At 40.2% G+C, this 23,743-nt stretch overlaps 2 protein-coding genes across 5 annotated transcripts in view; one reads left to right on the top strand and one right to left on the bottom strand.

Moving 5' to 3' along the window:
• The window catches only part of NEMP2 (nuclear envelope integral membrane protein 2), a 143,680-nt gene that overhangs the window by 11,251 nt on the left and 108,686 nt on the right, over positions 1-23,743 (bottom strand). Inside the window, exons 13-14 of one of the 2 annotated variants that reach the window (XR_008423680.1) lie at positions 20,197-20,417; positions 10,423-10,597 (exon numbers count right to left, since the gene is read on the bottom strand). The gene's annotated coding sequence lies outside the window, so the exon portion shown is untranslated. Of the gene's footprint in view, positions 1-10,331; positions 10,598-20,196; positions 20,418-23,743 lie in introns of those variants that run through there. The other variant, XR_002083757.2, reaches the window with a different exon arrangement.
• Positions 22,534-23,743, top strand: part of MFSD6 (major facilitator superfamily domain containing 6) — a 78,103-nt gene continuing 76,893 nt past the window's right edge. For 2 of the 3 annotated variants that reach the window (XM_053906902.1, XM_053906906.1), the window contains exon 1: positions 23,238-23,259. The gene's annotated coding sequence lies outside the window, so the exon portion shown is untranslated. Of the gene's footprint in view, positions 22,646-23,237; positions 23,260-23,743 lie in introns of those variants that run through there. The other variant, XM_019462317.2, reaches the window with a different exon arrangement.

Raw genomic sequence — 23,743 nt, 5'->3', positions numbered from 1 at the left:
ATTACTTTGGCTATTCGGGGCCTTTTGTGGTTCCATATGAATTTTAGGATTGCTTGTTCTAGCTTCAAGAAGAATGCTGGTGCAATTTTGATTGGGATTGCACTGAATGTGTAGATAGCTTTGGGTAGTATTGACATTTTAACAATATTTATTCCAATAAAATTTTCAACAACAGCGACAAAAAACTTGTTTACCCTCCCAGGCCTTTTGTTTTAAAGAGAAACATTGTTTACTGCATATTTTTTTTTAAATCAGAGATGAAAACACTTGATATGTACAGACTACAGGGAATCACAACAATGTGTATATAAAGAGACCTTAAAGATGACCAATTCCAAGTTCATTCATTTTATATAAGAGACTCTTATAACAATAGAGGTTCAGTTATCTACATAAAGTGAGGGAATTCAGTGTCCTCAGGCCTTAAGGTCCCAGAGTGAACAGTTGGGACGTTTTTAATAATAAATACAACAGAACTAAAAGGCAACCTACGGAAAGGGAGAAGATATTTGCAAATGACATATCTGATAAAGGGTTAGTATCCAAAATATATAAAGAACTTATAAAACTTAACAGCCAAAAAATAAATAATCCAATTAAAAATGGGCATTAGACATGAATAGACATTTTTCCAAAAAGACATCCAGATGGACAACAGACACATTAAAAGATGCTCAAGGGGCACCTGGGTGGCTCAGTCGGTTAGGTGTCTGACTTTGGCTCAGGTCATGATCTCACAGTTTGTGAGTTTGAGGCCTGTGTCTGACAGTTCAGAGCCTGGAGTCTGCTTCCGATTCTGTGTCTTCCTCTCTCTTTGCCCCTCTCCTGCTCACACTCTGTCTCTCTTTCTCTCTCTCTCTTAAAATAAATAAATAAATAAACATTAAAAAAAGATGCTCCATATCACTGATCATCAGGGAAACACAATTCAAAACTACAATGAGATATCACCTCACACCTGTCTGAATGGCTAAAATGAAAAACACAAGAGAGGTGCCTGGGTGGCTCAGTCAGTTAAGTGTCCAACTCTTGATCTCAGCTTGGGTATTGACCTCAGGGTTGTGAGTTCAAGCCCTGTGTTGGGCTCTGCACCAGGCATGAAGCCTATCCAAAAACAAAACAAAACAAAACCTCAAAACAAGAAACAACAGGTGTTGGCAAGGATGTGGAGGAAAAGGAACTCTCTTGCACTGTTGGTGGAAATGTAAACCGGTGCAGCCACTTTGGAAAACAGTATGGAGGTTCCTCAAAAAGTTAAAAATAGAACTACCCTACAACGCAGCAATTGCACCACTCGGTATTTACCCAAAGAATATAAAAACACCACTCAAAGGGATCATGCACCCCTATGTTTATAGCAGCATTATCCACAACAGCCAAAGTATGGAAAAGAGCTCAAGTTCAAGTGTCCACTATGGAAACAGCCCAAGTGCCTATCGATAGATGAATGGATAAAGAAGATGTGGCATATATATATATATATATATATATATATATATAGCCATAAAAAAGTATTGCCATTTGCAATTGCATGGATGGAGCTAGAGAGTATTATGCTAAGCGAAATAAGCCAGTCAGAGAAAGACAAATACCATATGATTTCACTCATATGTGGAATTTAAGAAACAAAACAAACAAGCAAAGAGAAAATAAAAAGAAAGAGGCAAACCAAGAAACAGACTCAACTATAGAGAACAAACTGAGGGTTACCAGAAGGGAGGTTGGTGGGGAGATATCTGGGTGAAATAGGTGAGGGGATTAAGGAGTACACTTTTTGTGGGGCACTGGGTGGGCTCAGTCAGTTAGGTGGTTAAGCATCTGACTTTGGCTCAGGTAATGATCTCACAGTTCATGAGTTCAAGCCCTGTGTCAGGCTCTGTGCTGACAGCTCAGAGCCTGGAGACTGCTTTGGACTCTGTGTCTCCCTCTCTCTCTGCCCCTCTCCTGCTCACACTTATTCTCTCCCTCTCAAAAATGAATAAACTTCAAAAAAAAAAAAAAGAGTACACTTGTGATGAGCACCAGGTGTTGTATGAAGTACTGAATCACTATATTATACATCTGAAACTAATATTACACTGTATATTAACTAACTGGAATTTTTGTTTTAATTTTTTTTAAGGTTTATTTATTTCTGAGACAGAGAGAGACAGAGCATGAGGGGGGTAGGGGCAGAGAGAGAGGGAGACACAAAATCTGAAGCAGGCTCCAGGCTCTGAGCTGTCAGCACAGAGCCCGACACAGGGCTCAAACTCACAAACTGCTAGATCATGACCTGAGCTGAAGTCAGACACTCAGACACTCAAGTGACTGAGCCACCCAGATGCCCCTAACTAACTGGATTTTTTTTTTAAAAAAACTTAAAAAATAAAAGCAAAAATCAACAGAAACAAAAATACTATTTGACTTTAAATCATTCAGAATAGTTCAATTATTTCATACTTTTGTTTTGACATATATTCTAAAATACCATATAGCAAAAGTTTTAAATTCTATTTTAGCGCAAGTTGGTGAGTATACAAATATGTGTTTCTTTGTTGTTGTCTTTTTCTTTTTTTTTTAAGTTTATTTATTTATTTGGCATGCAGAGGGACAGTGAGAGAGGGAGAGGGAGAGAACCCCAAACAGGCTCCTGTCAGTGCAGAGGCCAATGTGGGGCTCTAACTCACAAACCATGAGATCATGACCTGAGTCAAAGTTGGACACTTAACCGATTGAGCCATCCAGGCACTTCTGTTGTTGTCTTTTTAATTTAAGTCCATAATTACAAACATACTGTTTTACCTACACAGCTCTCCTGAATTATAGTAAGTCCACCATCATATAGAAAAATATTCAATATGAAGAAGGATCATTTTATATAAATTAACTCATTAGTAAACTCCTAGACAACCAAATGGTATGATGGATTGGGCTATGGTCTGTGGCATGCAGAACATTGTTTTCAACTGATCTGCTCAGTGAAATACAAATGGGGGCATTACAATGAATCAAGAGGAAATGATGACACTTTGGATATCACAGCAACAGCTTCTCTAGAAAGGCTTTAGGATTATAAATACATTCCAGTTGATACCCAAGATAACACTTTGCGAAGGATACAGAACTAGAAAATGTTCAGAGAAAGTGACCAAGATAGTGAGAATTTTCTTGTTGTTCTGAATGGTGTCATTTCCCCCCCATACTATTTTTATTAACCCATACTATGTTTATTCTTTAAATGGTATTTAGGAAATAGTGAATTCTGTATATCAATTTTATACCTTGCCATATTACATAACAACTTATTTTATAGTTCTAATAATTCTTCAGTTTGATTCCCCTGAATTTTCTAGATATATAATTAAATAGTATACATAAAACAATTTCATTTCTTCCTTTCCAATATGTATAGCTCATCTTTTATTTTCTTACTGCATTGGCTAGAAGTTCTGGAAGAACACTTTCAGCAAGCATATGGAGGATGATTATGAGTAGGTGTACTTTTCTGGCTCCTTAACATGCACAGATTAGCCTTAGTAACGAGAGTTTATTCTAAAAATAAATGGTAACTTTATATAGCAAGGAAGGGAAGTTTCCTAATTTCTTGTATAATATCTCGAGTCCTTTGGAAGCAACCAATCTGGGGCACTCCTCTTGGACAGAGTTTTAAGTCATGAATACCCTGAGGCATCGACTCCCTTTCAGTCCAGTATTGCAGAGTTGCACTGGGCTTATAAAATAAGACTGGACTGTGGTCCAGTCTGTAGTGGCCAGGAGGAAAGGGGTGATTTTACTCGTTCACACAGAACATGAGTCACAGCCTCCCTGCCTCCACAGCTTTGCAAAGGTATAATTGATATGCAATAAATTGCATATATTTAAAGTGTACAATTTGATAAGTTTTTGTAAACCACTCCTAAAGCCGTCACCACAATTAAGATAATGAACATATCCATCATCCTCCAACTTTTCTTCATGCCCCTTTATAATTCTTCCCTTCCTTCCCCTCTCATTTCCATTCCCCGGCAACCACGGATCTGCTTTCTGTTCCTATAGGTCAGTTTGCATTTTTTAGTTTTTATAAATGGAGCTCTACTGGACTCTCCTTTTTTGGAGGGGAGTGTCTGGCTTCTTTCACTCAAGATAATTATTTTTGATATTCATCCATATATGTTTATATATTTATTAATGCATATATCAGTAGTTGTTTCTTTTTACTGCTGAGTAGTATTCCATTGTATGAATAAACCACAATTTGTTTATCTGTTCTCGTACTGATGAACATTTAGGTTGTTTCCAGTTCTTGGCTGTTACAAATAAAGCTGCTATGTACATTCATGTATAAGTCATTATGTGAACATATGTCTTCATTTCTCTTGGAGAAATACCTAGGAATAGAATAGCTGGAGTAGGTTTATGATTAACTTTTAAAGAAACTGCCAAATTATTTTTTTTCTTTTTTTAAAATTTTTTTAACGTTTATTTATTTTTGAGAGACAGAGACAGTGACAGAGCATGAGCAGAGGAGGGGCAGAAAGAGGGAGACACAGAATCCAAAGCAGGCTCCAGGCTCCGGGCTGTCAGCACACAGCCGGACGTGGGGCTCGAACTCACAAACCCTCAGATCATGACCTGAGCCAAAGTCTGTCACTCAACTGACTGAGCCACCCAGGTGCCCCCAAATTATTTTTCAAAGTGGTTTAACTATTTTGTATTCCTACCAGCTCTGTGTGAGGTTCTGCTTACTCCACATTCCCTTCAATACTTGGTATGTCCAGTCTTTTAATTCACCATTTATTTATTTGTTTACTTATCCTATTACACGCATACTGGTATATCACTGAGTTTTTGATTTGCATTTCTCTAGTGCAGAGTTTCTCAACCTTACTACTATTGACATCTTAGACCAAATAATTCTTTGTGTGGGGGCCTGTCCTGTGCATCCCTAGCCTCTACTCACTACATGCCAGTAGTACCCTTGAACCCAGTTGTGACAATCAAAAATGTCTCCAGACGTTGCCAAATGTCTCTGGGGTGCAGAGCCAAAATTGTACCCAGTTCAAAGATTGCTCTAAGTGGGCACCCGGGTGGCCCAGTTGGTTAAGTGTCTGACTTTTTATTTCTGTTCAGGTCATGATCTTGCAGTTCTTGAGATGGAGCCCCACATTGGGCTCTGTGCTGACAGCACAAAACCTGCTTGGGATTCTCTCTCTCCCTCTCTCTCTGCCCCATCTGTGTGCACGCTGTCTCTCAAAATACAAAAATAAACATTAAAAAAAAAAAAAGATTAGCAGCTAATGATATTGAGCACCTTTTCATGTGCTTATTTGCCATTGACATATTTTCCATGGTAAAGTATATTTGAAATCTTTTGCTCATTTTTAAATTGGATTGTTTGTCTTGATATTGTTGAGTTGTGAGAGTTCTTACATATTCTAGGTGCAAGTCATGTGTTGGATATATGTTTGAAAATATTTCCCCTATCCTATGCCTTCCCTTTTCATTTTTAGAACATTGTATTTTGGAGAGCAAAAGTTCTTAATTTTGATAAAGTCCAATTTATTATTTTATAGTTTGTATTTTTAATATTATACTTAAGAAAAGTTGCCAAATTAAATGTAAATGAAGTTTTCCTCTGGAAGTTTTATGGTTTTATCTATTATATTTAGATATATAATTGATTTTGAGTTAATTTTATAGGGGGTATGAGGTAAAGTTGAGGCCTACTTTTTATTTTTTTTATTTTTACTTTTGTTTTTTTTTAAGTAGGTTCCATGCCCAATGTGGGGCTTGAACTCACAACTCAAAGATCGAAAGTCACGTGCTCCGCTGACTGAGCAAGCCAGGAGCACTTTTTAAATGTGAATAATCAATTGTTCCAGCACCTGTGTTGGAAACATTATCCTTTCTTTATAGAATCACCTTGGTAGCTTCATTGAAAATCAATTGTATATGTGTGTGTCTCTTTCTGGACTCTCCATTCTGTCCCATTTGTCTCTTCATTATCTTTATACCAATACCACACTGTCTTGATTACTGTAGGTTTATAGGTTTGGAAATTAGATAGTGTAAGTCTCCAACTTTGTTCTTTTTCACAGTTGTTCTGCATACTAGATCCTTCACATCTGTGTAAATTTAGAATCAGTTTGTCAATTCCTACAAAAAAGCTTGTGGAGATTTTGACTGGAGTTGTGTTTAATCTGTAGATGAGGGGAGAACTGACATCTTAAGAATACTGACTCTAATCCAGTATTATGGTTGATTACTTCCATTCATTTAGATTTTCTTTAATTTCTCTCAGCAGTGTGTTGTAATCTTTAACACTAAAAAGTTTTTTAACAAAAAGTTTTTAACAGGTCAAAAATAAGTATTTTATATTTTTGATATCATATAAATGGTATTATCTCATAAATGTAAATTACTTGTCATTCACTGCTCATACAGGAAAATATGATTCATTTTTAAGTTGATTTTTTTATCTTGCAAACTGGATATTCTCACTAATTAGTTCTTTCAGTTCTTTCATTATAGATTGTTTAGAATTTTCTATATAGACAAACATGTCACCTATGAATAAAGACCATTTTACTTTTTTCTCTTTCCAACTGTCATGCTTTTTATTTTTCTAGCATTATATTAAATAGAACTATTAAATTGAATAGTTGTTGGAGTCTGTCAGCTTGTTCTGTTGAGATAATCACATTTCTTTTTTATTCTGCTCACATAATGAATTACATTGATTGGATTTTAAATATTGATCCAACCTTGCATTCTTGGAATAAACCCCAGTGGTCAGAGTGTGTTGTGATTTTTAATATATTGCTGGATGCAATTTGTTAAAATTTCATTAAGAATTTTTGCATCTGTGTTAGGGATATTGGCCTGTAGTTTTACTTTCTTATAATATTTTTGTCTGGTTTTAGGATCACGGTAATTTTAGCCTCATAAATTGAGTTGGGAAGAGTTTCCCCCTCTTCGATTTTTGGAAGTAATTGTACAGAAGTGGTATTATTTCTTAGTTAAACCTTTGGTAAAACTTACCATCTAGGCCTAGAATTCTCTTTGTGAGAAAGTATTAAAGTACAAATTTAATTTCTTTAATAGATATATGTCTAATTGTGTTCTCTATTTCTTGTTCAAGTAGCTTTAATAGTTTATATCTTTGAAAAAATTTGCGTATTTCATTTAAGTTGACAAATTTATTAGTATATAATTGTTCATAATATTATTATCCTTTCAATAGGATTGGTAATGATACCCTCTCATTTTTTTTTATACTGGTAACTTGTATCTTCTCTTTTTATCTCCTGTTCTATTTGGTTAGAAGATTATCAATTTTATTGATCTTTTCAAAGAACCAACCATTAATTTTATTGATTTGGCAAAGATTTTTTGGATAGGACACCAAAAGTATAATCCATAAAATTAAAAAGTTGATAAATTGGATTTTATAAAAATTAAAAACTCTGCCCTGCAAAAAGCACTGTTAAAAGAATGAGAAGACAACCTATGGACTTGTAGTAACATTTGCAAATCACATATCTGGTAAAGGACTTATATCCAGAATATATAAGGAACTCTCAAAATTCAATAATAAGAATATAAACAACCCAATAAAAATGGGCAAGAGAAAGTGTCCACTAATAGATAAATGGATAAAGAAAATGTGAATATATATAGTGAAATATTAGCCATAAAAAAGAATGAAATCTTGCCATTTGTGATAACAAGGATGGACCTAGAAGGTATTATGCTAAGTGAAATAAGTCAGAGAAAGAGAAATACTATACGACATCACTTATATGTGGAATCTAAAAAACTAAGGAACAAACAAGACAAAACAGAAATAGACTCATAGATACACAAACATGGATACCACTGGTTACCAGAAGGGAAGGGGATTGGAAGGGCCAGTAATATATGTGCAGGGGATTAAGAGGTACAAACTTCCACTTACAAAATAAATAAGTCATGGGATATAATCTACACCATAAAGAATATAGTTATAATATTGTAATAGCTTTGTAAGGTAACAGATAGTAACTAAATTTATCATGGGGATCATTTCATAATGCAGAAAAATATTGAATGAGTATGATCTACACCTGAAACTAATAGGATATTGTAGGTCAATTATACTTCACTTTAAAAAAAGAAATATTTATTTCTTTTAAATAAACTTTCCAACAGAAATGTTCCTAAGCCTCAAAAGAAACCTAACAAGATATAATGGATAGCATGTTCTCATCAATCTAGCTATGTGACCTTAGAGAGTTTAAAATCGGTGACCTCACTTTTTTCTTCTGCAAAATGAGAATAGTAGTAACTACCTTAAAATGTTGTAAAAATTAGAGTTTGTGCATATATATCAGCATCTGTATATATTAAGTCCCTGTCATAGGTCCTAGTTCCTGGGAACTAGGTGGTAGCAATCAAAACCTTCTTGTGCTTATAATTACAGTGATTTCTTTATATAGTGCCTCCCTCATTAGACAATTGGTTCCTTGAAGGTAGATACCATGCCTCTGAATTCATTTCTGTATCCTATCCCCATTCCCAATTTACTAATGTATGCCAAAGTGCCTGGTACTTAGAAAGCCTTTTTTTTGTTTGTTTTCATTTTAATAAAAGTAGCCTAGGGGTGCCTGAGTGGCTCAGTCAGTTGAGCATCCACTCTTGATTTTGGCTCAGGTTATGATTCTAGGGTCCTGGAATCAAGCCCCACAATGGGGGCTCTGCACTGAGCATGGAGCCTGCTTGGGATTCTTCTCTTCTCTCTCTCTCTCTCTCTCTCTCTCTCTCTCTCTCTGTCTCTCCCCTTTGCCCCTCTTCTCTACTTGCATGCTCTCTCGCTCTCTCTAAAATAAAATAAAATAAAATAAAATAAAAATAAAGTTGCCTAAATGTATTCAATTTTTAAAAAATGGGTGAAAGATTTGACACCTTACCAAAGAAGAGAAATATAAGCATATGTAAAGATGCACAATATTTTTAGTTGTAGGGAAAGGCAAATGAAAACCGTAATGATATGCCCTGCACACCTATTAGAAGGGTTAAAATAAACACATTGTAAATGACAAGTGCTGGCAAAGTCTTGCCACGTATTGCTGGCAAAAAATGCCAATGTCACAGCTGCACCGAAAACGGTTTGGCTATTTCTTATAAACTTAAATATGTGCCCCACGTGCCCCAGCAACTCCACTCTTATGTATTTACTCGAGTGAACCGAAAGCCTTTCTTTACACAAAATGTGTATACACACATTTACAGAAGTCTTATTAATAATAACCAATAACTGGAAACAGCTCAGATATCCTTCAATCAGTGAGTGGATGAAATGGAACACTACTCAACAATAAAAGGAATAAATGATTGATTCAGTGGATCCTAAACAGAATTTGCTAACTGAAAGAAGTCAGACCTAAAAGGTTACATTTTGTATGATTCCATTTACATGACATTCTAGAAAAGGCAATCTATAGGCACTGTTAGGATAAGTGGTTGCCAGGAGTTAGGGGGGTTAAGTACAAAGTGACATAGCACAAGGGCATTTTTAAGGGATGGAACTGTTCTTTCCGTTGCTGAGCTGATAGGTACATGACTCTTTGCATTTTTTAAAAAGCTACAGAACAATCCACCAAAATTAATGAATCCTATTGTATGTAAATAAAAAATAGAATGTGGGAGGGCAATTCAAGATAAAATGCAACATTTTGGCAAGTGATTCCAATTGCATTACAAATTAATCTAATCGCGTTATACACGAGTAACCACGTTGAAAGGTTGATAAGAAAGGAACTGACCTAAGGAGCTTTGGAAAACAGTGTTTTAACTGGATATTGTAAGGCTAATCAAAAAATTTCCAAAACACTGTGCTCAGGGGACCTGGGGGCTCAGCTGGTTAAGTGTCCACCTTCGACTTATGTCATGATCTCACGGTCTGTGAGCTTGAGCCCTGCATCAGGCTCTGTGTGGTAGCTCAAAGCCTGGAGACTGCTTTGGATTCTGTGTCTCCTTCTCTCTCTACCCCTCCCCACCCTCGTGCTCTGTCTCTTTGTCTGTCTCTCTCTCTCTCTCAAAAATAAATAAACATTAAAACACACACACACACACACACACACACACACACACACACACACACACTGTACTCTAGTTGGTAAACTTACTTCTCTGGGGTATTAGTGAAACTACTTAAACTATTTGAATCATGCATACTGACTTGGGATAAATAAGTAAGTCTCTTGTAGATAAAGCAAGCCAGGTTTCTCACTGGCAAAGAAAGTTATAAATAAGCACAAATAGTTATAAATAAGCTGGATTGGAATTGAAAGTATCAGTATGAACTCATGTGCTGTTTTGTTTTTAATTATATATACAGTTAGACAGGTACAGAAATAAATGCAGACATGTATGGATAAATGGATTAGTAAACATACATACGTTTCCTACTCCGTCCACTGATAGGGCCTAGAAGCAGTGATATCCCAGTTATAATGGCCACAATCAGTTGGTTTCTAAACACCATCCTTCAACAAAAAGACAGCTCTTTGGAGAAGTTGGTTCTAGTGCTGGAATACGTGAGATGGGTCTAGAGCATCTTGTGATGCCGAAGCTCCTAAAAACAAACAAACAAACAAACAGGCACAGAAATAAACACAATGTGGTATATACTAAAATGGAATATTAGTCAACCTTATAAAGGAAAGACATTTCAACACACACTACAACATGGATGAACCCTGAGAAAATCATGCTAAGTGAACCCAGCCAGACACAAAAGGACAAATACTGTATGATTTCCCTTATATAAAGTACCTAGAGTAGTCAAATTCATAAAGTAGAATGATGGGTTCCAGGGTCTGAAAGGAGGAGAAGATGGAAGTTATTGCTTAATATGTTTGTAGTTTCAGTTTCAGAAGATGAAACAGCTATAAGGATGGATGATGGTGATGGTTGCACAACAATGTGAACACACTTAATGCTACCAAACTATGTGCTTCAAATAGTTACAATGGTAAATCCTATGTTATGCATTTTTTACCACAATTAAAAAAAATAAGTTTATGAAGCAACTAACGTGAGGACTGATTTTAGAAAATATTTTGCCGAAGTTCATGGTTATTTATATGTTTAAAATTCTGCTGTAAATAAATTATACTCAACTTCCACCCTGAAAAAAATCACAGAAGTCAACCTGAAAAGAATACCCAATGGCTAAATACAGAACAATTTGAGAATGAAAATAAATAATGAAAAAATTGAATTTTAAGTCAAAGAATAGAATAAATATCCATGAGTCAATACTGATACAAATAAATAAGTAAATAAGTGGAGAAGAAGGGAAAACTCTTTTCTGCAAGAGAATTCCAATTAATAAGTGTATAGGTAATAAGGAAAATAGGAAATCTCCATTAGAACATCACAGTAATAAAAGCTGCCAGTAGGAACAACCAATGGAAGCTAAAATGAATGAACAAAGGTTTAAGAGGAAATGGCATATTTGCATTAAGCATCAAAGTGTCTCCTTCCAAATACTGTTGATTAGAAAGTGAAAGAGAGAAATCTAGTAGACATTACCCTTCTCAAGGGATCAAGATTAATATCATAGGATGTGTGTGCTTCCTGATATGATCTGAGAAGGGCACATACCTCAGTGACATTCTTCCTCCAAAGATATGGCCTCACTCTAACCATGAGAAAGTATCAGTAAAACTAAATTGAGAATCATTCTATAAACTACCTGACTAGTATCCTAGTACTAATAACAAGGTAAAGGAAGGAACAGGGAAAATTGAGGAGCAATCACAGATTGAAGGAGACTAGGGAGACACAAGTGTTATGTACAATCCGGGATTCGATCCTGGAACAGAAAAAAGGATGTTGGTGGAAAGACCAGTGAGATCCAAATAGCATCTGTATCAGGGTTCAGCAATGTCAGTGTCTTTGTTTTGATCATTGTACTATCATTATGTAAGATGCTAGCATTGGAGGAAGCTGGTTGAGCTCTCTGTTCTATTTTTATAATTTCCCTGTAAGTATAAATTTATTTCAAAATTTATCTCAAAATAAAAGATTTAAAAAAAAAAAAAAAAAAAAAGAAGACTGAAAATACCAAGTCAGGGCAAGGAGTATACATTCCTGAAACCCCCTTGGGAATCTTTTTGGTACTAACTAATAAAGGTGAAAACCTACATATTCTATAATTTAGCAATTACACTTCTAGGTATATAGGATAGAAATTCATATATATGTGAACCAAAAAACAAGTACAGCAATGTTCATGGCAGCATTATTTATAATTGTGAAGGAATGTAAATAATCCAAATGTCCAGCAACTGAAGAATAAAAAAAATAATGTGGCATCTTTGTATACTGGAAATGAAGTAACTACAGACAGCAATGTAATTTTGAGCAAAAGAAATCAAATATAAAAGACTACATACGTTGATTCCTTTTATATAAAGTTCTAAAACAGGCAAAACAAATCTGTGGGATTACAAATGAGAATGATGGTTACCTTTGGGGAGAAGGGTGGGGTAGTAATTTGTAAGGGTTACAGGGGGACCTTTTGTGGTGTTGGTAATATTCAATTTCCTGCTAGTGGTAGTGATAACACAGAGTTTTTATTACATTTATTATAAATTACTGAATTTTACTCTTATGGTTTATTGAATTTGTACCCTTATGACCTTCTACAGGTCATATACTCTAAGAAAAAGATTTAAATATTAAGAAATAAAGGGCACCTGGGTGGCTCAAGTGGTTAAACAACCAACTCTTGATTTCAGCTCAGGTCATGATCTCGAGGTCATGAAACTGAGCCCTGCATCAGGCTCTGCACTGGGCGTGGAGCCTGCCTAAGATTCTCTCATTCTCTCCCTCCCTCCCTCCCTCCCTCCCTCTCTCTCTCTCTACCTCTGCCCCTCCCCTGCTTGTGTGCATGCACAGTCTCTCAAAAAATAAATAAAAATAATGATTTTTTTTAAAAAGATTAAGAAATAAGTATACTTTAAAAAAATTATGTAACTGTGATCCACATTTAGTGCCTTTGTTTGTGTTGGACAGATTTTCAAGGCTGGAGACAGGGAAGCCATTTTGGACACTTTTTCATGAAGACCTTAGAGTAGTATAGGTAGGGACGGGCAAGATGAAGCATGTTACAGAATGACAAGGAAATAAAATTGGCAAGACTTACTGTTTGACTGAAGGTGGTGAAAAATTTGGAACTTTATGCATTAAGCCATAAAAATCTAATGAATTTTTCTTAATTGGAAAGGAACAAGATGGAAGTGATATTTTTGAAATGTTCATCTGTGTGCCACTCATAGGATATGCTACCTCCTATAATAATCTTTTATTTTTAGATTTTTTTTAATGTTTATTTATTTTTGAGACAGAGAGAGACAGAGCATGAGTGAGGGAGGGGCAGAGAGAGGGAGGGAGACACAGAATCAGAAGCAGGCTCCAGGCTCTGAGCTGTCAGCACGGATCCCGATGCCGGGGCTTGAACTCACAAACCGTGAGATCATGACCTGAGCCGAAGTCGGTCGCTCAACTGACTGAGCCACCCAGGTGCCCCTATAATCAATCTTTTTTAAGCCATGTCTCTGCTAGTAAGTAAATCACAAGCCTCTTGATGGAAAAGACCTGAATTTTATGTTTCCTTGTATATCTGGGGCTTAACTTTATGGTACACTCCAGTGAATTTATTATTGTCTAACAAACACATATGATGATGATGTGCTACTGGACTGTGAACAGACAAGAAAACATCTTTGAAAATACATGAAGAAAATTACATTCAAACACCTATTACAATTTAAAAAACTCTTACTGTGTCATAAACTCTTATTTAAACTTGATAAATATACAGAGGGATATTTTAGTAACCTAATGAAAAATTATATACCTCAAAGTACTAGCTAGTCTTATTCTCAATAGTGAAGCAAGAGGGGCACTCATAGTAAAAAAAAAAAAAGTAATAACACAAGGGGACAACTATTGATCATCATGAGTATTTATGATTGTTTCATCAATGTAATGATATTTTCAAAAACAGATATAAATATTGGAAAAGAGACTACAGTATCATTATTTGTAGGTTGATATGCTTACCCACCTGGAAAATTCTGAGAATTAAGCAAAAGGATACCATAATAAAGGATTTCTAGAAGTTAGCCGTCTTTCCTATTTATATTTTAGGCCACTTAAAAAAAAAATAGATACATATAGATAAGTGGGTTAAATTATTTACCTTTTGAGAGAGACAGTGAGAGTGGGGGAGAGGCAGAGAGAGATGGAGAAAGAGAGAATCCCAAGCAGGCACTGCCAGCACAGAGCCCGACACAAGGGTTGAAACTATGAAACGATGAGATCATGACCTGATCCAGAACCAAGAGCTGGATGCTCAACCAACCCAGGCACCTCAGCCATCTTTTGAGTCTAGTATAAATAGCACTTTCTCCATGAAGCCAAAGCCAAGGAAAGAAGGGATGGTGGCAACGGGAGCTAAAAGGAACCAACACTTGTCACCTACAATTTATACATTTATTATCATCCATTTATCTGACAAATATTTATCACCTCTCCCTCCATGGCCCTTCCGTTTCCTCCCACATGAGACCACCAATCTCCAAAGCTTGGTGTTTATCCTCCCACCTTTCTCTATGCTCATACAAGCCAATTCTATGAGTCAGCTTCTGTGATGCAGTAACAGGGGTATGGGAGGGCTGCTAGTTGCATCTAGTATCTATTCTGTCCACTGGTCATGGTAATAGAATTTTAATCTGTGCATATGCCACTAAAGACTATATTTCTCAGGCTTCCTTGCAGCTAGATATGGCTGAACACTGAGTTCTGCCACTGGGATTTAAGTGTAATATGTACCTTCTAGCCATGTTCTTAAAAGAAAGGAACATGCCTTCCCCTTCGTTTCTCTTTCTCGATGACTGGAATGTGAATACGATGGGAAGAGTTGGAGAAGGCATGTTGGAGTTTGAGATGAGAGCTTTATGTTGAAAGTGACAGAACAATAAGATCAAAGGAACATAAACCTCCTGGTCCCCAACACCACTGAGCCACCTATTTATGTAAACTTTTATAAGGGAGGGAAACACTTTCATCGTGTTTGAACCACCATATGTTGACTGTTACTATGCTAACACAAATAATACAACTCTCGAACAAGACATGTTGTTCCCGGTTTTTGTTGTTGTTGTTGTTTTTTAATTTTTTTTTAACGTTTTATTTATTTTTGAGACAGAGAGAGACAGAGCATGAACGGGGGAGGGGCAGAGAGAGAGGGAGACACAGAATCGGAAGCAGGCTCCAGGCTCTGAGCCATCAGCCCAGAGCCCGACGCGGGGCTTGAACTCACGGACTGCGAGATCGTGACCTGAGCTGAAGTCGGATGCTTAACCGACTGAGCCACCCAGGCGCCCCTGTTCCCGGTTTTTAAGGAGCTCATGGTCCACCATGGAAGACAAACAAGTCATTAAAATGCTATTTTGTAAGTGCCATATTAGAGAAGGCACCAGGTACATGAAGCCCTTAAAGGGCAAAAAGCCTAGTCTACAGGGATATAATGTTTTTATATGGCATCTGAAGGAAGGAAGCTGGAGTGGTATCTACTCAATCCTGCTTAAAAAAAACTTCTCTAGGCTTCAGTGACAATACCTTTCTGAATTTCCTCCTCCTTCTATGGCTGATCCTTCTTTGTCCCTCCTCCCACACCAACTGACTTTTTCAAAGATTCTCGCATATATTCTCTCTCCAGGTGATCCCCTTCATTCCCATGATTATACACAGCACCTCAGTGCTGATACCTGCTGAGCCCAGCCCTCTCTTTTGAGCTTTAGACTCATATATTTAATTGCCTACTTCACAGTTCCACCTGCATGTCTTACAAGCATCTCAATGCAGTATGCCAAAATGCGAACTCTTCTTTTCTTCCCTCCAACCCGCTCTTCCCACAGTCTTCTCCCTCTCAGTAAAGGTTATCACCATCCACCCAGTTTGCGTGAGCCAGAAACTTGTGAGTCATTCTTGCCGCCTCCTTTCCCTTGCCTCCCACACCCAAAACATCACCAAGTGTGCTGATACATTTCCAAACACTCTGTCTCAAATCCATCCACTTTCTCCAGCCCCATCGCTACCACTCTGCTCTAAGCTACTGTTAATCTCTCTTCTCACCAATGGCTGTTTTCTAAATGAGTCTCACTTCCTTCTGTCCTCTCAGTGCCATTCTTCACATAATAGCCACTTCCGGATCTTTTAAAGGTACAAATCAGACCTCTTAAATGTCCCTCAATGGATCCCATTGAATGTAAATTGAAATCCAAAATGCTTAACAGGAGGCACAGGTTTCTGCCTAAACTGCCTCGGCCAACTTCTCCAACCTAATCTCTTGACATTTACCTTTAGCTCCCCACTCACTTTTTTTTTAATATGAAATTTATTGTCAAATTGGTTTCCATACAACACCCAGTGCTCATCCCAACAGGTGCCCTCCTCAATGCCCATCACCCATCCTCCCCTCCCTCCCACTCCCCATCAACTTTCAGTTTATTCTCAGTTTTTAAGAGTCTCTTATGGTTTGGCTCTCTCCCTAACTTTTTTTTTTCTTTCCCCTCCCCCATGGTCTTCTGTTAAGTTTCTCAGGATCCACATAAGAGTGAAAACATATGGTATCTGTCTCTGTATGACTTATTTCACTTAGCATAACACTCTCCAGTTCCATCCACGTTGCTACAAAAGGCCATATTTCATTCTTTCTCATTGCCAAGTAGTATTCCATTGTGTATATACATCACAATTTCTTTATTCATTCATCAGTTGATGGACATTTAGGCTCTTTCCATAATTCGGCTATCGTTGAAAGTGCTGCTATAAACACCAAAGCTGAACTCTTTGCTGCCTCAGAGCTGCCTATTCTGTGGGGCAAGGTCTGCCCAGAACTCTTCCCGGCCCTCTCCTCAGGTCTTAGTTTACTACTTCCTCAGAGGACTTTCATATCCTCCAATCTAAATTACACCCCTCCATTTTTCTTTTGCATAGTACCTTGTTTTCCTGCCTGTGCAAGACTGCTCGTTGACTTCCCAAATCTACTCACCATTTCTTTTGTAGTAATAGAATTTAGCTGTGCATATGGCTGCTCAGCTAAACTAGACTTCCCTCCTTTGCACCTAGATGTAGATATGTGACCATTTCCGCCAAGGGGAAATGCATGGATACGATGTGTACAAACACTGGGGCTTCCCTTTAAGTGACTGGGCTTATGCTTCCCCATCCCATGTACTGGGAATGGTGGGACCTAAAGGAGTCACCTTGGAGAGATGGAATCCATGTGTTGTATGGATGATGGGGACACACTAATAACCTTGGCCTGCCTACTTATAGATGGTTACATGAGAAAAAATTGTTTTAATCATATTTAACTACTAGAATTTTGAATCTCTTTGTTATGGTCAAGGGACTTTGGATGGGATTTAAGTAGAGGAGTAAGGTCTGCTGGTACCACATCTAGGAGGCCTGACACAATATGAGTGGTCTCCCATGGTATTATGCAGCACCGTGAGACTGCAAAGAAGTGACATAGGTCAGATGTTTTTAAACATTATTTGGGTTGCAATAGGAAAACTGATTGGATGAGAGCACACATTAAAGCAAAGAGGCCCAATAAATGGTTATTATAAGGTAGAGGAGAGAACCTCATGGATGAGCTTAAAACAGGGACAGAAAACAGAAGACAAATTCCTGAGATATTCTGAAAGATGGTCTCCAGAGGGCTTGGTGTTGACTGGGTGTGGCAGGCAAAGTCATTGCCCCCTAGGGATGCCAACGTCCTCATCCCAGGAACCTGTGAATATGTCACCTTACAAGGCCAAAAGGAATTTGCAGGTGTGATTAAGTTAAGGCTCTTAAAAATAGACTCTTAACTATAGAGAAGAAACTGATGGTTACCAGAAGGGAGGTGGGTGGGGGATGGGCCAAATGGGTGATAAGTAATAAGGAGGGCACTTGTACTGGGTGCTATATGCCAGTGATAAATCACTAAATCCTACACCTGAAGCTAATATTACTCTGTATGTTAACTAACTGGAATTTAAATAAAAACTCAAAAAACAAAAAAGTTAAGGCTCCTGATAGGAGAAGACTATCCTGGATTATCAGGATGAACCCAGTGTCATCACAAGGGTCCTTAAAGGAAGGAGGCATGGAAGGTCAGAGCCAGGAAGCAATGTCACAACTGAAGCAGAAGTTAGAGTGGGGGGCTCTGAAGATGGAAGGAAGGCTCCTTCCATAAGCCAATGAATGTGAGCAACCTTGAGAATCTGCAAAGGTAAAGCAGGGGGTTCTTCCGTAAAGTCTACAGATGGAAGACACTTGAAGACACCTTGATTTTAGCTCAGTAACACCCATTTTGGACTTCAGACTTCTAGACTATAAGACAGTAAATTTGTGTTGCTTTGATCTGCTAAGTGTGTGGTAATTTAGTATCGCAGCAATAAGAAACGAATACAGTGAGTATGAGGGTAAGGGTGAAAGGGGTGTCAAGTATGAGGCACCTGTACAACTGGGTGGATGACCATTTGGGAATCCAGAAGTAAGAGTGAGTGGAGAGGGGCAGAAGCCAACGAAGGGCTGATGTGGGACTCAGGGCCTGTGAAACAACCTACTGGACAATTGGCTACATGGATCTGGCACTCAGGAGAAAAGCTGCCCCAGAGAAGCATAGGGAAGAGCAAGCACAGGGAAAAAACAAAAACAAAAACAAAAAAACAGAAGAAAGAAAGGCCTAGAACAAAAGACAAGTGTTGTATACAAAGGGGAGTGGCTAAAGAGGAAAAGAAAAACCCAGGGGACGTGGGTCACAAAAATCAGAGGAAGGGAGAGTTTCAAGGAGGGAATAGTCAATGCAGTAGGTCCTCCCTTATCGACAGGGGATAAACTTTGAGACCCTGAATGGATGCTTGAAAACAGATGGGGGCCCTGGGTGGCTCAGTCAACTAAGCATCTGACTCTTGATTTAGGCTCAGGTCATGATCTCCAGGTTCATGGGATAGAGCCCCATATCTGGCTCTGTGCTAACAGCACACAGCCTGCTTGGGATTCTCTCTCTCCCTTACTCTCCCTCTCTCTCAAAATAAATACATAAACTTAAAAAAAAAGTGGTGAAAAAAAAAAGCGCGGATAGTACCAAACTCTATACTGTTTTTTCCTATGCATACAAATTTATGATAAAGTTTAATTCATAAATTAAGCACAGTAAGAGATAAACAACATTAACCAATACTAAAATAGAACAATTAGAGCAGTATACTGTAATAAAAGTTATGTGAATGTGGTGTCTCTTTCAAAATATTGGATAGTACTCACCCTCCTTGTGATGATGAGAGATGATAAAATGCCTAAGTGAGGAGACAGAGTGAGGTGAACGATATAGGCCTTGCAACGTACCATAGGCTACTATTAAGGATCATGTGCTTCCAGACCTTGGTTAGACCTCGGGTAATGGAAACTCAGGAAAGCAAAACCGCTGATAAGGGGGACTACTGTTGTGTCCAATGATGCTAACAGGTGGACAGAGAAAAGCGGATGACACCATTTGCATGTATGTAAAACCCCCAACCCTCCACATGTGAATATAGGTTATTTCTAAATATTTCTAAGAGTGAAGAAGGTCTGGTTAAGAGCCGGGGCCCTGAAGCTGGATGACCTTGGTTTGCGTGTGGATTCCACCACTTAGTGGTGTGACCTTGGTCAAGTCACTTAACTTTTACAGGCACCGGTTTTCTCATTTGTAAAATGGGATAATAACAGTAGCTACTTGTATGTGACTCTTGTAAGAATTAAATGAATGAATATATGGAAAGTGCCTGGCATCAGGGTAAGTCCTGTATTAGCTATTATTATTATTATCACATATAGTGATGTGTTTGCTTTGTTATTTAAGAATAATAAATTCTGCCAAAGGAAATAGGAGACACAAACATTATAAGGGGGAAATATAAAACTGAAGTAGAAGCAAATAGCTTGTGAGAGAAAGTACATAGTATGTATGTGAACTGAACACAGAGGAAAGGATAGAAGGTCCAAGTACGCACCAAATACTCTTGATGCAATAAACATTCAGGAAGCACATGAGACACTCAATATTAGGAATAATACATTAAAATGGTTAAAAAGGCTAAAATCACTACTCACTGGTAATACCTGCATGGCTTCCACTTGTTCTTTGCCTGACAAATGCAGTTAAAAGCCATAGCTACTGGTCAGGCTAAATGGTGAGCAGGAACGGTGGCCAGACACCTGGTTCCTGTGCCTTAGTACAGAAAGCATATGTTGGCTCTGGCACCAGGCATCTCCTATCTGGCAAGTCCCCTTGTTGCACCTCAGTGATGGTCCTTGTAACCCCACCAACAACACAAGGAAGGCTGAATCAAGGAGAGAAGGGGAGAGAAAGGCACATTTCATAAAACATACCACCTCACGTGTACCCTATCCTAAGTGTGTTAATCTACCCTCTCTTTTCCCCCTGGTTTCTTACCCTGTATTGTAAATTGATTCAAAAAGCATGTGACATCAACATCTTAATTTGGGGAACCTTTCTGTGCAGGGACCTCTGGGATAGCCCACCTGGCAGTGTACTTGGAAGCTAACCACAACACCCATTCGGTACCCCACGGGGGTAGGGAGATGAAGGGTAGCAGACTTTTCTTTGGTGCATGTGTGCATCTTATACTGAAAAGGGAGGGGGCTGCCAGGAAAAAAAAAATCCTGCCAAACAGGGCCAATGAAAACAAGATTTTCTGCTATGCTGACCCTTGAGGCTATCCCGTCCTACTTGAAATAGAAACACCAGCTTACATCTCTAGGATGATTTGGCTTCACTTTTCAACATGGACCTGCCTTTGAGCATCTTTGGTTTAAGAACTACCCTATTTTCCTACAATTTGTTCCTGTTCTCCTTTCCCCCTCCTTCCATATGTAGGAGAGAACGTGAACGGTGTTAGATGTGGAATCTGTTCACTTTCCTCTCCCCACTTTTTAAGGTTGCTTCTTTAATAGCTAGACAGAAGAGGATGGTAATTCTATCATGATAGCTACCAACTGGATACTTTGTGAGCTGTCCGTTCCAATAATGCAGTAGGAAGCCGTCTAAAGGCCATGCTAGACCCAAATATCTCATTCTCTAACAACCACCTAATCTCTTTCATTTGAAATTTCAGCATTCACGGCCTTTGTTTTGCTTTTCTGCAAAAGTACTGCGACTAGATTTATCATGAGGCTAATGTCGCTTAGGCTTCAGAACTCTTCCTGGGGTCCAGGAGGGGCTACAGTGACTTGTATTCGTAATTTTGTTTTATTAATTTATCTCTAAATAGGGACCTCAAATCCCAAAGTTTCTCATCATATCTCATCAATAGGATTTCGTGGTTAAATCCTGGAAATGAAAGAAGACTTCTCTCCCTTTTATTTAGTGATTTTTGGATAGGTCACATTAAACTTCAGCCTCGGTTTTATCAGTTCTAAGTAATAGTACTATCTGTACCTTTAGGACTATGGTAAGGTTAAATGGCCCTTAAACAGTGTTTCATATATTAGAAATGTTCATAAGTGTAAGTTGCCATTATCGTTGTTGTTTATTGCCAGGACAAGACCAGAAGCTCCCTGCGAACGCTACGTGGCACCCCCTGAGCCCATCAAGGGCTCACAAAAATACTTACAGAGGGAATGCTACCTTTTACAACCACTCCACTCTCCCCACCTTCCCAGCGGGTCTAACCAGAAATACAACTTGCATTACGTTCTTAGTGCGACACGCGCGGTTACCTCCTTCAGCAACGCGCCAGATACTCAGTAACACCTTCCCAATTTGAAACGCTGATGTAGCTCCTGTGTATCCTACCCCCGCGAGTCCAGAAACCCATGCCGTTTGCCTCCAGTCCCCTGCCCCCTTCCTCTCTCCCTGGTCAACTGAGGACAGTCTGCCACGCTCGGGACCAGAGGCTCTGAGATAGCTCCCTAAGAGCGTCAGCACTGTGTCTGCGCTTAATAAGCGCTCGATAAACGCCAAGGATGTAGATTCCCAAGCAGGCCGCCATCTCCTCCCCGCACCCTCCCCCGGGAGCGAGGCCTGCATCACTAGCCTGGGGAGGGAGCCGGGGCGGGGTGGGGTCGGCTGGGGTGCGGGGATAGAACCTGCGTCTGCTTTCCCCAGCCCTGCGCGCTTCCCCGACAAGGCTGGTTCCGGCGGTCCCCCGGGGCCGGCGGGGCGGGCGGGAGGCCGGGAGGAGCGGCCGCCGACGCATCCGCCGCCGCCGCAGGAGGCGGAGCGCTGCACCTGGCGGCGGGTGCTCGGCGCTCAGCCCTGAAGCGGGTCCAGCTGGTAGCCAGCGGCGGAGGCACCCGGCCGTGGAGGAGGAGGAGGAAAGGTCGCCCCGGAGGGTGCGCTCGGTTCGCCGCTGCGGGTCGCCCCAATCGGCCCGCATCCCTCGGCCGCGCCCCGCCCGCCGCAGCCCCCGAGGAGCCAGCGACCCGCCCGAGATGGTGCGCGACGCCCCGACAGCCGCCGCCCCGGCGCCCCAAGCCGCCGCCCCGTGCCGGGGGGAGATGGCTCCCCGCGCCCCGCGCAGCTGAACGCCAGCGCCGCCCGCAGCAGGTGAGTCGGGGCCCGGTGCGCGGGGAGGGGGCGCTCGGCGGGGGCGGCCCAGCAGCCCCACCCAAGCTTTCCCCTGCGGGGGCCGGGCCTGAAGGCGGAGAGCCCCCCTCCGGCGCGTGCACACCTGCTGTCGGGGGAAGGGGGCCTCGGAGGCGCTGCTCCCGGGGCGGGCAGGTGTGGGTGTCTCGGTTCCCAGTCCCGCTCGCCCGTCGCTCCCTCCCTCCCTCCTTCCTAGCCTCCCTCCCTCCTTCCTAGCCTCCCTCCCCTCGGCTTCTGTGTCGGCTGTCATCTTTATAGGGCGCTGGGGAGGCAGCAGCCGGCACCCCCGGCGCCCGGCGCTGGCAGCACTTCCGCAAACGTAACTGGAGTAGGGAAAACAAAGGCGCTGCCGGAGGGAGCCCTAGCCGGGCGCAGGCAGCAGCAGGGGGTGGGGGTGGGGGTGCAGGCAGAGGGCTGGGCCCCGAAGGCCAGGCCATTCTCCGCCCGCTCCCACCGGCGCCCTTGCCATAAACATCCTTGGGGGAAAGGAGGAGGCGAGAACCTCCGTACGGCCCCAGTGAAAGAACGTGGCCGCCCGTGTGCGGGGAGGAAATTGACAGCGTCTGATTCCCCAGGTGAAAAAAATACAAAAATATACCTCCCCCGCACCCCCCCCCCCCGCACCCCACCCCATGCCTGCTACCACCTCCTGCTTCTTTACTTAAGTCTAACATGGTGTAACATGTCCCTAGAGCTCTTGGAGGTGCTAATGGGGGTTACTAGCCTTTCTCGGTCCTATTTATTCCCTACATAGCTCGCTGTTAAATTTAAGTAGGATACTGAAAAATTTCAAACGCAACTTACCCCTTCATCTACCTCTTCCCCACGTAGAGAGACTGGTGGGTTAATTACCCTTAAGGCAGGTACACGGTGCATTTTGCCTCTCCCATACACATTCACAGCCACAAACATTTCCTTTTCATCCAAAAATATTTAGTAAACATCTTACAGAGCTCCTGGAGCAGAAAAAAAACCCTGCCTAATTGTTGTAAGAAAAAACCTTAAATTAAGGCGTTGAGTTTCTAATTCCTATTGGTGTCTACATAGTTGTATGTCCTT

The sequence above is a fragment of the Panthera pardus genome, unplaced genomic scaffold (assembly GCF_024362965.1).
Source record: "Panthera pardus isolate Hobbes unplaced genomic scaffold, ASM2436296v1 HiC_scaffold_10, whole genome shotgun sequence".
Classification (NCBI taxonomy): Eukaryota; Metazoa; Chordata; class Mammalia; order Carnivora; family Felidae; genus Panthera; species Panthera pardus.
The sequence above is the reverse complement of the archived record's forward strand: the minus strand, read 5'-3'. Positions and strand labels throughout refer to the sequence as shown.